At 34.7% G+C, this 15699-nt stretch overlaps 1 protein-coding gene across 7 annotated transcripts in view; it reads right to left on the bottom strand.

The window, feature by feature from the left end:
* Positions 1-15699, bottom strand: part of LOC150098991 (NGFI-A-binding protein 1-like) — a 685870-nt gene that overhangs the window by 416909 nt on the left and 253262 nt on the right. The window contains exon 1 of one of the 7 annotated variants that reach the window (XM_090404616.1): positions 11374-11505. The exons of 5 other annotated variants lie outside the window; for them this stretch is intronic. The gene's annotated coding sequence lies outside the window, so the exon portion shown is untranslated. Of the gene's footprint in view, positions 1-10611; positions 10638-11373; positions 11506-15699 lie in introns of those variants that run through there. One more of the 7 variants, XM_090404618.1, reaches the window with a different exon arrangement.

Below are 15699 nucleotides of genomic sequence, written 5' to 3'. Positions count from 1 at the left end.
TGTCCCCCCCCCCTAAGAACACAAAGTCTATCATACCACTCCTTTAACTCATTGACCGTTCTCGCTCACACTACTCCATCAGGCAATGCATTCCATGGTTCGACCACCATCCATGCAAAGAAACCACTCCTCACCCTCTTGCTCACGGTTTCCTTTCGTAACTTCCAGGGATGGTCTCTTGTCATCATTCCTTCCCGCTGTTCAACCAAGCAAAAGAGCTCCCCAGTGTCAACCCTATAACCACCTCTCAACAGTTTAAAAGTCTCAATCATATCACCTCTCCTTCTTCTATCCACCAAACTCTGCAGTCCACATTCCCTCAGCCAATCCTCATAACTATCATTGTACAGTCCTGAAACCATCTTTGTTATCCGCCTTTGTACTCTTTCCACAGTTAATTTATCCCCTTCAAATCCTGGGGACCAAATCTGAGAACAATAGTCCAAGTGTGGTCTGATCAGGGTCTTATACAACGGAATGATAACTGTTTTATCTGTTTATTTGTAACAGTCCCACTTAGAAATAGCTCGTAAGCTAAAGCACATGAATAGTAAGTGGGCCGTGGGTCAGACAATCTAGTAATATTCAAAAGACTATATTTTTGCAAACCACTTCAGCCTCTAATAAGCAGAATAGCAATCTCTCAATGGGTTAGAAAAATCAGCTATCACCAAAAGATATTCATAAATATCCATGATGCTGGAAATTCAAATTATGGGCCAGAGAGGATTTCCATTCAACCAACTATGGTTAATGTTTATTTGTATAATTATTTATTTATTTTCTTAACATGTTTAAGCCAATGGCCTGTCATATCCAAATATCTTAGCTTTATATAAATCTAACTGATGCTATGATAAGATAGTTAATCTTATCTGCATAATCTACTATGTTTGTCAGTTGCACGAGTTCTTGGGCTGGCTTGTTTTGCAGGATTAAAATATATATATGAACTTGGAAGAAAAAATCTTTCAACTGCTTCCACACAATCAACTAACTCACTCAAAAAGCTCTTTATAATAATGATTTGTATAACTGTTCAACTGTAATGAATCAGTTGTATATATTGTGGAGGTAGTTACACGAATAATATATTGATATTTCACAAATATAAATTTTCAAAGTTCTCTATTGAGAACTTCATAATAAAAAATTTTAATTTTTCTGCCGTGCACTGTTTCTTCATTATTTTACCTACCAACATAAGTTAAAATGCTAAGAAAAACCATAAGTAAATTTGAAAGAGAAAATAAAACCAGAAGTTAACCAGAGATATGGAATATTGCATTCTTGATAGGGAAATGCTAATTTCATGGAAATTTGTGTGATGTCTAAATCAGAACTTCTTTATCATTCCCACTCTTCATGTAAAGCAGAATTGCATATACCATCAGGTCACATATTAGATTCGGCATGAGATTAATATAAAAAGTGTTAATATAATTTTTTTTTCACTCCATATGTTCCTGTTGGAGCAAGGAGATCAATTTTTTTTTTTTTTTCAACACCATACTTTCTATATTCTCAACTTTGCTCTCTTACAAGAATGATGTATTTGATAGGGTTGCTACGTGACAAGTTGATATTTAAGCTGCATCATACAGATTTAGATAATCATTTAGTGGATTGGGTATCTGAAACATATCAGTTTCAGATACATCAAGGAAGAAAAAGTAAGTGTTTAGGGAGGGTTCAGTGCTGGGAGCATTACTGCTTAACTTTTAAGTCAATTGCACAGAGATGATTGGAACTGGTTAAGATTATGGCTGAGATGACAAATATATTAGGTGTGTTAATCATATGCATTCTTCAGTGCCTGTTTTGCAGTGGTAGGGGGACATGAGTTTTCAAAAGGGAAATCTGTGTCACTGCCATACAAGACTAGCTAACTCACCTTCATTTGAAAAAATCCTTATATATGTTCCTTTCATCTTAAACAGAAATGGAAGTGCTTTACAATAACTGGTGCTGAAAATCTGTGTACCGTTTATGAGAACATGATGACATACTTTCAGGTCAATCAGCAGAGAGTTGATTCATTTACAGTACATGTGTCACATCAATTAGGAAGTAGCAGCACACTATTATGAGGTGTTGGTCTCATGACAAACAAAATGAATCCTTACATTCATACACTCATGAGACAACATGCAATTTCAGATTGCATCAAAATCAGTTTTCCCTTTGTGCAATGAAATAAATGAGCAACTAACCAAAATGCACTCCAGTCAATTTAAATGCATAACACTAATTAAGAAACAGCAAATGGCACAAAACCAGACATGATGTTCAGAGAGGTGATCAATAGTTACAAGCCTCCTTTTCACTCTTCATTGTAGTGAATGCAGTCATAACATACTAGCAAAACTATTTCACTAGGACAGTGACAGCAGTACATACATATCACATTATGTGATGCCATAACACACTTGCATACTCTGTAAAATGCTGACCTTGAAACGGTTCAATGTAACTCAATGTTACTAATTTTAGCCAAACAAGACATTTTCTTAAGCAAACCAAGAAGAGTGAGAAAGTGATAGCTTTCTTTCAAAGGGCTTAGATGTTCAAAGTTCATGTTAAGCTTCATGGTAATTTACAACAGTTGGTCGATTGGTAGAGCCTCTGCTACTAATGGCTAACTCAAAAAGTTAAGCAAGTTTGAGCATGGTTAGTAGTTGGAAGGAGTTCAATCATTCGATGCTGTTGGCACACTCTCCCTGGATGAGTCTTTGGACTGCCTGGAGTTGTCACATAATAATTTTGAGAAAATAATTTATTATCTATTAAACATTTCAAATACTTTAACATATATCAGTGTCATCATCAAAAGTTAATATCTCACTTAAATCAAAATTACAATTGAATAAGAATGCAGGAAGACTAACTTCTAGTGCTAAAATAAGTTTTTTAAAAAAAACTTAGATATACAAAAGTCCATTCTTTTTTACATATGCATATTATAAATATACTTAATGTTACTGTGCTATACAATATGTAAAGTGAGTTGTCTACTATATAAAAGGTAATACACTGTGCAGCTTAATGGAGACCCAAACTAGAATGCCAACAGTCCTATTTAAATGCAGCACTGGTTGGCCCAGGAGTCCTATAACAGAAGTGGCATGTCTTCTGCATACAGTCATCTTGAAGTAGAAGAATTTTCCTAACAGATTACAAAAATGTGCTGGACTGGTTGGCCGAGTGGTTAGCATATCCACTCTCCAGCCAAAAGGCTGTGGGTTCAAATCCGCCATGGGCATGGATGTTTGCGATTGTCTATGAAAGCACTAGTGGTGGTAATCAGCAGTAGATGCCGTTGGTGTTAGATGATGAAGGTTGGTGGAGTAGGGAGATGAAAAGTCGATGCCCTCCCTCGATGAGTCTTTGGACTTCCTGGAGGTGTGATATAATAATAAAGGAATGTTATGGAAACTGTGCTTGATGGTTGTGAAGTGGCATCTAGTTGTGTACAGCTGTAGGGCTAATAAATGCTTCAATTAAGTACACAGCTAATAACAAACTATACTAACTCTCCATAGCATTAACTTGCATTTCACCTCACCAGATTAATACACTGATTTGTTCCTTGCTTCTCTCGTGTAACCTTGTTGTCTAACCAGTGAATGAAATTAGATACTAACTTTATTCACTGATATAAATGTCTATATGTTGATTAACTAATAAATTAGTTATTTCTTCTCAAAATTTATCTGTCAAATTAAGTTTTTCATGGTAATTTACCATGAAAAATTTACTGACCTGTTTTCTAAGTGCAAATATTATGGACATAATTGAGATTGCAGAAGAGATCATTGTAGTAGCAGTTAAGTATTTGAGTGAAATTTTCTGAGATAACATATGAAAGAACTGTCACCTGTGAATGCAAGTGACAGTAGATAGAGATTTACTATTATTATCAGAGATTATTAACAAGAGTCCACACATCAACCACACCAGCTGTCATATCCTCTCTTAAACTCATTCACACCAGATACACTCATCACTTCAAAAGGCAAGCTGTTCCACTCACTGCTCTGTGATAAAAATCTAGCTTTCACCCCTTTCTTAACTGCACACAAACTCAACTTCCATGGATGCTCCCTTGTTCTTTCCTTCCAATATAACAACATTTTTTTGTTAACCAGTATCCCATAACACCCTTTCAGAAGTTTATAGGTCCATCACATTATCCCTCCTGCTTAGCACTGTCTGAAGGTCAACATACTCTCAAACTGTGATCATAATCTGCATTCCTTAATTCCAATATCATCTTTGCAACTGTTCTTGCACCCTCTCCAAAGTTTCTTCATTCCCTCTGAACCTAGGAGACTAAATATGCATGTGTCCAGGTCACAAATCTACTGCCCATCACCAATATGCTAGTGAGCAGTAGATGGCACTATGCGTAGTTGATGAATTAAGTAGTGGAGGCAATGAGTTGTGAACCCTCCCTTGGGGGGGGGTCACATAATATTAACTCTGAGATCCCTAGTCTCATTAGTTTCTCCAAGCATAATCCTGTCAGTTTATATAAGATGCTCATCATACCAAAGTGCATAACCTGACACTTAAATTAGCAAATAATATTATATGCCCACAGTTCCAGAGGCTATTAAAGTCATCTGATAAATGTGCTATCAGTAGCATTCCTGATTTCCTTGCCTATTTTTGTGACATCAGCAGACAACTGACTATCTCCTATAAAATCCACCCAATATATTTTAATATATATATATTGGATTGACAATACATATGTTAGTCTTTACAAATATAAAACCAACCATATACACACATGTACATTAAAATAGCAAATACAGAAGATATTATGTACACAATTATCTATAAAAGAAGACATCAGGAGATGTTGAATATTTTTTCAGTTGGTTATACTATAAATTAAAGATGCCAAAGAAATTATATTCTTGGTTTAATCCTTTATCCAAATGTAAGCAAACAAAGTTTATATGTGAAGTATCTTCATGACTGGGCTACTTGTATATAGAAATTAATGACTTCACATTACTTGCCTTCATATCCCATAATGCAAAGCACACCTACTTTCAGACATGCACAATGCTATTCATTATGAGAAGAGTCACTACCAAATAAAGGCAGAAATGGGTCTGGGTAGTGGCCCTTCTCATAATGCATAGGCATATACACGTCCAAAAGGGGGGGTGCTTTGCATTATGGGATATAGCCTCTATATAAAATGTGCCCAGTCATGAATATACATCACATGCAAATTTTGCTTACACTTGGATAAAGGATTAAGCCAGAATGTAATTTCTTGGCATCTTTAATTTACAGACATCAAGAGGTTTGCAAATTGATTGCAGAGGAGGGGGTGAAGGAGAAGATACAGGAGTCACATCATTCTATATATCCATTTTAAGCATAAGCGTTTTATTTATCAAATATACAACAGAAAAAAAACTGAAGCAATACTCTTGAACATAATCCCATTTTCCACGATGTTAGTAGATAATAACTTTCTAGAGCCTGCTTGTTACTCAAGACATTTTCCGGTCTGTGATATAGAAAGTTATCATTTAAAATAGTTATATCAGAACTCTGGAGTGTTGGCTATGAAGAGAATTTGAGGGAATGTGGATTACAGAAGTTGGTGGATAGGAGGAAAAGAGGAGATATAATAGAGAAATTCAAGTTAGTTAAGGGATTTTATCAGATTAATAGAGAAAGAATTATAAAATCAGTAGATGTTAAAGATGGGAAGAATGAGATGCCATTCCTGAAAGTTGAATAAAGATGTAAAGAAGAAGGATGTGAGGAGTAGATCTTATGCATGGAGAGTTGCTGGTGAGTGGAATGCAGATAGTATAAATATCTTGTGTGCAAACGTGTGTAAATAACTTGTAAATAGTAAATAACGTAAATGCCAGCCTGGCTGGCTGAGTGGTTTGCATATCCGTTCTCCAGCCAAAAGGCTGCAGGTTCAAATCCTGCCATGGATGTTTGTGATTGTCTGTGGAAAAAATAGTGGTGGTGGTCAGCGGTAGATGGAATTGGTGTAGTTGCTGTCAGTTGGTGGAGACAGAGCTGAAGAGCAGATGTCCTCCCTCGATGAGTCTTTGGACTCCCTGGAGGTGTCAAATAAAATAATAATAACTTCCAGGTTCATTATGATAGACATGTTGCTGGTTAGGTGGGCCTCCCACAATGAGCTTGACTCCATAGAGATTACCAATAATAATAAAATAAAATATAAGTATTATTTCTGGGGAAATTCCCAGGCTATAATAGCCGTAATAGTAAATAAAATAAAAGTTAATACTTATTTAAGCTGAGCAATATAATTTAATATTATATTGACATATTCATTACTGTATGTTAAAGACTAAGAAAATAGTAAGTTAACTTAGTAGTTTACATGGTTGCTGCATATGCATTCTCCAACTAACAGGCTGTGTTCAAATCCCACTGTCCACGGTGGGACTGGAACACAGAAAAAGTTCCATGTTTGGTCTAAAGACAAAAATACACTGGTATATGATAGTAAACTTTATTCTGTATAGACAGACGCAAAAAATTTAGAAAAAATGTACACAATCAAATTTCCCTTTTCCTATTTATGAATCATACTTTACAATCTGCATTGCAAATAAAAATAGAAAGATATAGCCTTAAGAGGGACTATAAGCTTTTACTTTAATATTTCCCTCAATATAAGTGAAATACTATCAGCAAATTCTTTGATTTGGGGGATGGGGGTTTCAAGAGATAAAAGGCATCAGTAGTTTTTTTTTTTTCCTCAAAAGGAAAGGGGTACTCTCCCATTACACTTTTAATTCAACTTCCAATCAAGAATTATGCAACTAATTATCTGGTAAATAATTGGCATCTCTGAGAAGGAGACAAAAATAATTATCAAAATAAATATTTCTGAACATCTGATATTCACAGAATGTCAGAATTGGAAATTTAGGAATAGTGTTCCCACAGTCACAATTTTAATAAGTTCAGAAATTAGTGATTTGTGATAGAGCTACTCATTTACTAGGCAGCTAAAATTAATTGCTTAGTAAATGAATTACGATTAACATTTCAAATGAATAATAAACTTTTTATGCAAAAATTTTGAAGAAATTTTGTTGACCAGCTAACCTCAATTTATTGTTGACAAAGAAAACAATGTTTTCATTTTGCAACCAATAATACAATGGATTCAAATTTCACTGTGAAATGGATATCTTTGTGTAAGTCTTTTGGTGGCAGATGATTTTCATCATCCAGTGTGAGACAACTAGCCACCTTTCGCTTATGTAAGACTTGAAAAAGATCATATGGTCTATACAGCAGGATTTGTAGATTTAACTATTAACTCACCCATGATAATAAAATGCTATAGATTATATCTTTTGTGGACATGACTACCATAAAAACTTAAGTGAGTGGCAAACTCAGATTAAAAAAAAAGGGGGGGGGGAATATGCTTCATCTGTCAGGTAGTTAATCAACTGTGATTTACTACAGTTCAGTGCATAATAGTTTCTTTCAATACAATGTCCAGAAAAATTTCCAATGTATTAAACAGGATGTGTCAATTAGAGGATTAAATAGCTTTGTTTAGTGGACTGGGCCTATAGACCATCGGCTGATTATCCATATTTTACATGTGATCATGGCTTACACAACTTATATCCTTTCATAAATCATCAGAAATGTGTCTGAGAACAATTTTTGATCACAAATATAACCTTCAGTGAATAATTTCATTTTCAAGAATAAAATGGAATGAAAATTAAATTTCAGCAAGAATAAGAAGGAGAGTATGCCAACAGATCATTTCCCTTGAGACCTTTTTTTTTTTTTTTTTTTTTTATCACAAACTGTATTCTATATTCAGTGCAAGATTTTTGTAGTTATTAGGTATTTACCGTTTAGCTAAAAGTCTGACACAATAAATGTTAAAGAAACATTCTTTAATATTTCTGGTGTCATTCTTCAGCATGAGGTCACCACCTGGCCTTACTGGAGGCCTGAAATGGTTTGAACAAGTTCAACATATGGTCTCTGGAGTAGTGATTCCAAATTATCTAATTCCTCAGCTCAATCATGATAGTAATGCATTAGTATATACAACCTTCTTGTGGATGAGATTAGCTAAAAAAAAATAAATGGCATTACAGTTATACACCTCTGGTATATTGTCATGACAGCCTGTGTAGCTCAGTTGGTTTTGACGAAGCCCTTTGGCTGGAAAGACATGGGTTCAAATCCCATCTATGATGTGAGGAACCTTTATTAGGACCTTTCAATCAAGATGAGTTAACTGGTCTCGTACAGGGGTGGAACATTTTTTCCTCCTGGAAACTTAGGTTCTTTTGTCCCTCAAAACAGCACTATGAACACATATATGACACCTCCAGGAGTCCAAAGACTCATCGAGGGAACCTATTCTACAACTCTGTCTACTCCACAGCTCATTCTAACCGCAACTATGCCAACACCATCTACTGCCTGCCACCACCACCAGTATTTCCACAGACAATCAAAAACATCCATGCCCACAGTGGGATTCAAATCCACAGTCTTTTGGCTGGAGAGCAGATATGCTAACCACTCGGCCAACCAGGCTGGCACATATCTTAGATATAGAATACTAATGGACAAGAAAGGCATTGAGAAATCACCTTGTTCTATAATAATTCCCTAGTAATGAAGCATGGTTAGACCACCAACCAGTGAGTTGAGAGAAAAACGGCACAAACCACAAGCATAATCAACAGCACTTAAAATATGCTTTAAAATATAAATGTTGAGATGCATATGTCTATTATGAGACTGCTATGCTGCTACTGAAAACATTATTACCCAAAGAAGTTGTCAAAAAATTATTCTGTATCTGTAGATATGTGCCAGCCTGGTTGGCCGAGTGGTTAGCATATCTGCTCTCCAGCCAAAAGGCTGTGGATTTGAATTCCACTGTGGGCATGGATGTTTTTGATTGTCTGTGGAAATACTAGTGGTGGTGGAGGCAGGCAGTAGATGGCGTTGGTGTAGTTGCGGTTAGAATGAGCAGTAGAGTAGACAGAGTTGTAGAATAGGTGCCCTCCCTTGATGAGTCTTTGGACTCCTGGAGGTGTCATATAATAATATGTTTTCATAGTGCTGATTTGAGGGACAAAAGAACCCAAGTTTCCAGGAGGAAAAAATGTTCCAACCCTGTACAAGACCAGTTAACTCATCTCATCTTGAATGGAACTTGACATAGCTAGTAAGCAGAACATTACTAGTATTCAATGTCACATGGTCATTTCAACAGAATAGAAAAGGTCAGGAAAACAAGTTATGCTAGAATTTAAAAAAAAAAAAAAAAAAAGCCTAAGGAGGAAACCAAAATTTAAGTAGACTGATGCTGTTTATCATTGCCTAGATATTTAACAATACTCGAGACCTAACAACAAATTAATATGGAAGAAAATTGTCGATAGGACGCTAGCAATAATCTAAACTTATGTTATTTGAACGAAATTAATTATTTTTAAATTAGTTAACTGCATACATTACTACTTGCAACTTGATTGTAATGTAATGACAAACAAACACGATGATAGATTTTGTAATTTTTTTTAAATTCATAAACTCTTAAATGGGATACAAGTGTTAGGGAACACGCAAACACATTATGCTCAGCACTTTATTAAGGTATAATACAAACAGGTCCAAGTATTTATTCAAAAAATACTTGGACCTTAGACAGGGTAACACCTTTTCCATACTCTGAGCTGTATAGAGTTAAGTGCCCTGCCGCGATGAGTCCTTGGAGGTGCCACGAAATAATAACAATATGTAGTTGAGAACATAATTTATGTAAGCGATATTACAAACCTAAGTAATATATATATATATATATATATATATATATATATATATATATATATATATATATATATATATATATTTGTGTGTGTTGGGCTGTCTGTCGTATCTACATCATGAGGGTATATTTCAGAAAAAGAGAATGAAATAATTACATCTCTGTTAAATCCGAGATTCTTTTAGACATTATCAAGGTCGAAATTATTTGGTACAAAAAGTTAACCTTTTCGTTAACTTAAATGTAAAAAAATGAAAACTAGTCCAAATACAATACCACTAAAAGAATGACGTGACAGGGCACTAGTTTTCCGTTTCTGTTTTTTTTTTACAAAGAATCAAATGCCACTTTAAAATACTACCATATCAAATTGGGCATTTGACATTGAACACCCGGAAACAGAGATGGTGGTCAGGGAAGCGAGAGGGACTGTTAACCCCTGTTGCTACCGAAAGTGCCAATCACCGATGTACCTTAAGCGACTACTAACGGCAATCAGATGGGGAGAATTAATTTAAATGCTTGCTTTAATTTGAGAATAAGGGAGAAATGAGAATGATGATAAGTGTAAATTATTAAACTGACTACGGTGTGCTAGTTTGAGGGCCCGCCCTACCGTACGCACCGCACGTTAAACAAAGCATTTTCTAGGATCGCTATAGCTGTAAATCCATTGCACAGAAATATTCTTTCCCTTATCGCGGTATTAAAAAAAAAAAAAAAAAAAAAAAAAGGCAATGGTCAATTTAATAATCATACTTTCTCACCTCAAAACAAACAAACAAAAAGAAACTTGTGCTCCTTAATATTAGGAGCACAAGTTACACGCGCTCAATTTCCATGTTTCATAAGGCGCTTTTTTTTAATTCTTCTTAATGTTCAATGAAAACATGATATGACTTATTTCACCAACGTAACTTGATTATTACTCCCACCCTTATTCTAATTCAAGTTCGGCCGTTTCTGTTAGTCGCAGTACCTTTTCAGTTTCCCAAGAAGCTGAATAGGGACACGTAACTACCGCGACCAAAAGTTTATAAATAGATATTGGGAACGAGAGTACAATCCCATACTCTTGCTTGACAACTATCCAAAACGGAAGGTGCACCAGAGCAAAAGTAGTCAAAACAGTAGATCCTCATTTCTTTCTTTGCTGTCAAAGCGACACGTGTTGTACATGTGTGCTTTTTCGCATACGCGTCCGTATGTACTTGTAAACGCACATTACACATTTATACTACACAGTGATTTCTAATTATCACAACGATTATCCACAGAGTATGAATAAATCCCAAAATATATTTATGATCAAAGCTTTTACCAATTCATTCTTTGCTATTATAAAGTTTCGAACATTTTTTTTTTTTTTTTTGCAGATCTCCGCCACAACTGCTAAATATCACTTCATAATTAGGTATGCGTTTTTATTTGTGAATTATGTAACACATACTTTATGTTACCTTAAACATTTAAGACTCGTTTAACGAAACCATCACTTGAGAGATTACATAAAGACTACGTTCACTTACCGCACGTTGTTTCGATTGATAACACTCCGCGTCTGGTTTAGTACTCTCCTCGTTCAAGCGGAATATCAATGTACGAGCAAAAGCAACGCCACTGGTGTAACGACGGGCTTCTGAAGGAAACCAGCGGCAAACTCCGTTACCTAACGTTAGATATCCGGAGTAACACGCGACGCACTCAAGACTCAGCCTGTCTCTAGGATACGCCAAACAACAAGGGTGGGGGAGGAAATTTTGTCTTGCTCCTCTCCATAGAAGGAGAGAAAGACAGTGCGTCATGAAGCAGTTTCCTCCCGTGATTGGTTATCTCTTCTCTTGTGCTGGGTGGTTCTCGTGGGTAATGCAGTTGATGGTGACGTAGCTCACCCAGAAGGGCGGGTGTAAGAACGCGCCAGCGTACTAGAACCCTGTCTTTCCAAGCAGATTGGTAATGCAACGGCTGAGGGTGAGTGCATGCAGACGTCCGCACTGACTACAGAAGTTTTAGAGGGTGGAGATAAATTAATAAAGTAATTAATGCAAAAGAAGACTGAGCTGGATTTATTATGAGACAGGTTTTGCAGTAAAGGAAGCTATAGTGCGTTGCAGTTGCTTTGCAAATGCTGTAGCTTAAAGGAAAGTGCTTGAAAAAAATACGTGGTGCGTGTGTATGCATTACTAATTTTTTTCATTTTTTGCTGGACATTTTGCTTGCTAGATCGTATAGTGAAATGCGATATGAGATGTAGCAGATATGCAAGAAGCTTAATAAAAAAAAAATTAAAAAAAATTCACAATGAGAAACGAACTAGGAGAGCGTAAAACTCGTTTGATTTGTTCCCAATTTTATTATTACAGTATTTTATTTGATATTTATTTTATATATATTTTTTGCATACTATTAATGATTTAAATTATGAATAGTAACAATTCCGCAAGAGGTCATGTCATTTTGCAGTTAGAAATCTACAGCGTTATACTCTTAAGACACACTTAGCTGACATCAAAGAAGAATTATTTTTAAAAAAAATCGAAAAGAGATATAATGAAAATGCACATTTTACTTTTTCATGTTATAAAATTTAATCCATTAAAAAAATAAGTATTTCAAGAGAATTTAACAGTATTAAAACAATGACAGAAATCATTATTTAGTATTTATTCGGTGCATTTTTTTTTCTGGTATAGAAAATATATAGAACAACTTAATTCGATCTATATACTATATATAGATTATGACCAAGTAAAAATCCAACTTTACTCCAGTAACTTAAATAAATGGCTTTACTTTCGTTTTACTTTTTTATTGGTTTTTCTAGAATAGTATTACTTTCATTAACAATGCCTTAACATTGCCTTTCATTAACAATGATAGTAGGTCTCATAGAATTAGGATTCTTAACATTACAACTTTCACATACATTTGTTTTCAAAAATATTTGTTTATTTATTTTTTAATATATCCTAGAGTCTACAGAAACCTATTAGCACACTAGTCGTGCGAGTAAATGCCATATTTTAAAAAATGAGAGAACTACAGTTTCATCATTTATGTTTAAAAATATATATATACTTTAACTAGTTTGCAGACTGGATAGCGTCTCCTATCAGACAACAAAATGTTGGTTCAAATCTCACTGTGGCATAAACGTTTGCGTCTTTAGGTGGCAGATGATTTTCATCGCCCGGTGTGAAAATACCACTATGCCTATTGTAGCTTGAAAAGTTAATGTTCGTGTTTAAAATAGGGTTCTTGCGTTATTTCATGGCCCACCTATGGTGCTAATATATGACATATTCTTACAACAGTTCATGGGGGAAGAGGTTCACAAAAAAAAAAAGCACCTGTCAGAAGTTCATATTGTAATCTAACTTTCACTCCACATGACACAACACGCGTTCATGACTCCTATAGGAATGGTATTCAGACAATATATTAAACTGTACAGTCGTTTCTCTCTCTCTCTCTCTCGCCTTTTCGCTGAAGATTATGGATTACATTAGGTTGGTCAAGCCATGTATGCTTATCTCCTCTCTATATGAGATAAGCCATGTATGCTTATCTCATATAGAGAGGAACTAACAAACTACCAAGAGAATGATAAGATTTTACAACTTGAAATATATAAAAAATAGCAATGATAAAGCAATCAGCAGAGCCGAACTAGCTCTTTTTTTGCGCTCCAGGCAAGAATAGAAAATTGTCCTCTCCAATATAGTTTCATAGCAGTTATTTTGCAGAAAAAAAGGGAAACTGATTGCGGTTAGTTGACGTGAAATGAATATATTTTAAGTATGGTGTGGCGTACTCTGTTTGTTTTCCTTTTTTTATTTATTTATTTTTTCATATAATAACAAAAATTATAAAATCTGACGTTTTTTTGTGCCCCTCCTCTTGTGTGCGAGAGGTTACTGAAGTACTTACCTTGTTTTTACAGTCATGATTAGCAGGAAAAAAATCACTTGTCAATCAAGCCAAGAGGAGCAGTTAAGGATATACGACTGCGACATAAAATTTAAAATTTTGTAAAATGTAGTTGAATACAAAATTGGACAAGAAACATGAATTGGCTTTTAGAGACCAAGAACTGGCCATCAAAAATGAAATAACTTTTTATTTCAGACTGAAAAGATGTCGTAATGTGAGGGAGGCTGAATATTTTGGATAACTACTAAATGAGCAGTATTCACTACTAGAATTACTTGTGGGGCTCATTCTGAAAGAAAGGTGTGTGTGTGTGTGTGTGTGTGTGTGTGTGTGTGTGTGTGTGTGTGTGTGTGTGTGTGTGTGTGTGTGTGTGTGTGTGTGTGTGTGTGTGTGTGTGTGTGTGTGTGAAAGAATACGTAAATAAGAATACTTAATGAAAGGAGAAAGTAGGATTATACGTATTATCACACTTTGTAAATGATAGTATTATCTATTTAATTTATATTGTAATCATTATGATAGTAGTTATTATTCCTGTATTTCTATTTCTCACGTTGGAAAATAAAATTATGGTGAAATGGTATGAACTACACAAATTATCTAATTCACACAACCAACACGGGTATTCGTTTGAAAGAAAAAACTGGAGCACCCAGAGGAAATTAATTCCAGAGCACTGCAAACATAAATACCTAAAACGATCTGTAGATATGTCATATACAGACTCATGTGCACTGTGGATAAGTCGATAACAAGTTGTATTTCTTAAGTCCCCCCCCCCCTTCTTTACGTTTCATTTCTTATTTTTTGTTACAGATTCTTTTGTGGTTTTTGGCATTGATGCATTTTAATTTCAATAAAAAATATATGAGACATTTATTTATATTATTTCCTCTCTTTTAATTCTGTTCATTAAATACTTTATAATTTCTTCTCTCCCCATTCTCTCTCTCTCTCTCTCTCTCTCTCTCTCTCTTCTAAACCATATTATCATATGGTTTAGAAGAGAGAATAAAACTTATATAAAGTCTCTTATAAAACATATGATAGTAGTTATTATTCCTGTATTTCTTACGTTGGAAGATAAAATTATGGTGAAATGGTATGAACTACGCAAATTATCTAATTCACACAACCAACACGGGTATTCCAGACTGGTCGTTTAAAAGAAAAAACTGGAGCACCCAGAGGAAATTAATTTCAGAGCACTGCAAACATAAATACCTAAAACGATCTGTAGATATGTCATATACAGACTCATGTGCACTGTGGATAAGTCGATAACAAGTTGTGTTTCTTAAGTTTTTCCCCCTTCTTTACGTTTCATTTCTTATTTTTAGTTTCTTATTTTGTATTACAGATTCTTTTGTGGTTTTTGCCATTGATGCATTTTAATTTCAATAAAAAATATATGCTACATTTGTTTATATTATTTCCTCTCTTTTAATTCTGTTTATTAAGTTCTTTATAATTTCTTCTCCCCCCCATCCTCTCTCTCTCTCTCTCTCTCTCTTCTAAACCAGTGCAGATGAATGCTGATTGTTTAATAGTTCATAAATATTTATCCATTATCTTTGGAGCTATTATTCTTTTCTGCTATTATTTTCAGATATTCCTTCGGCTATTATTTTACTAATTTTAATCAACATTGCCTCTTCGTGTTCCTTATATATTTAAAAAGTTGGCTTTAAATTTTAAATTATGTAGTGCAAAAAAAAATCATTAACAACTCTAATTTGAAAAAAAACGCACGCACACACGCACACACACACACACACACACACACACACATATATATATATATATATATATATATACGGAAAAAATTAGAGATCATATCATAAAAGTTCTTATAAAGCAGTAGTGCGATGTGAAGCTAAAGGTGTTTCTGGAAAAGTTCCGAGATGAGTCACAAACGTATT

This window comes from Typopeltis vanoorti, chromosome 15 (genome assembly GCF_054136105.1).
Source record: "Typopeltis vanoorti isolate ZY-2024b chromosome 15, IOZ_Tvanoo_1.0, whole genome shotgun sequence".
Taxonomy (NCBI): Eukaryota; Metazoa; Arthropoda; class Arachnida; order Uropygi; family Thelyphonidae; genus Typopeltis; species Typopeltis vanoorti.
This window is presented reverse-complemented; position numbering and strand designations above follow the sequence as displayed.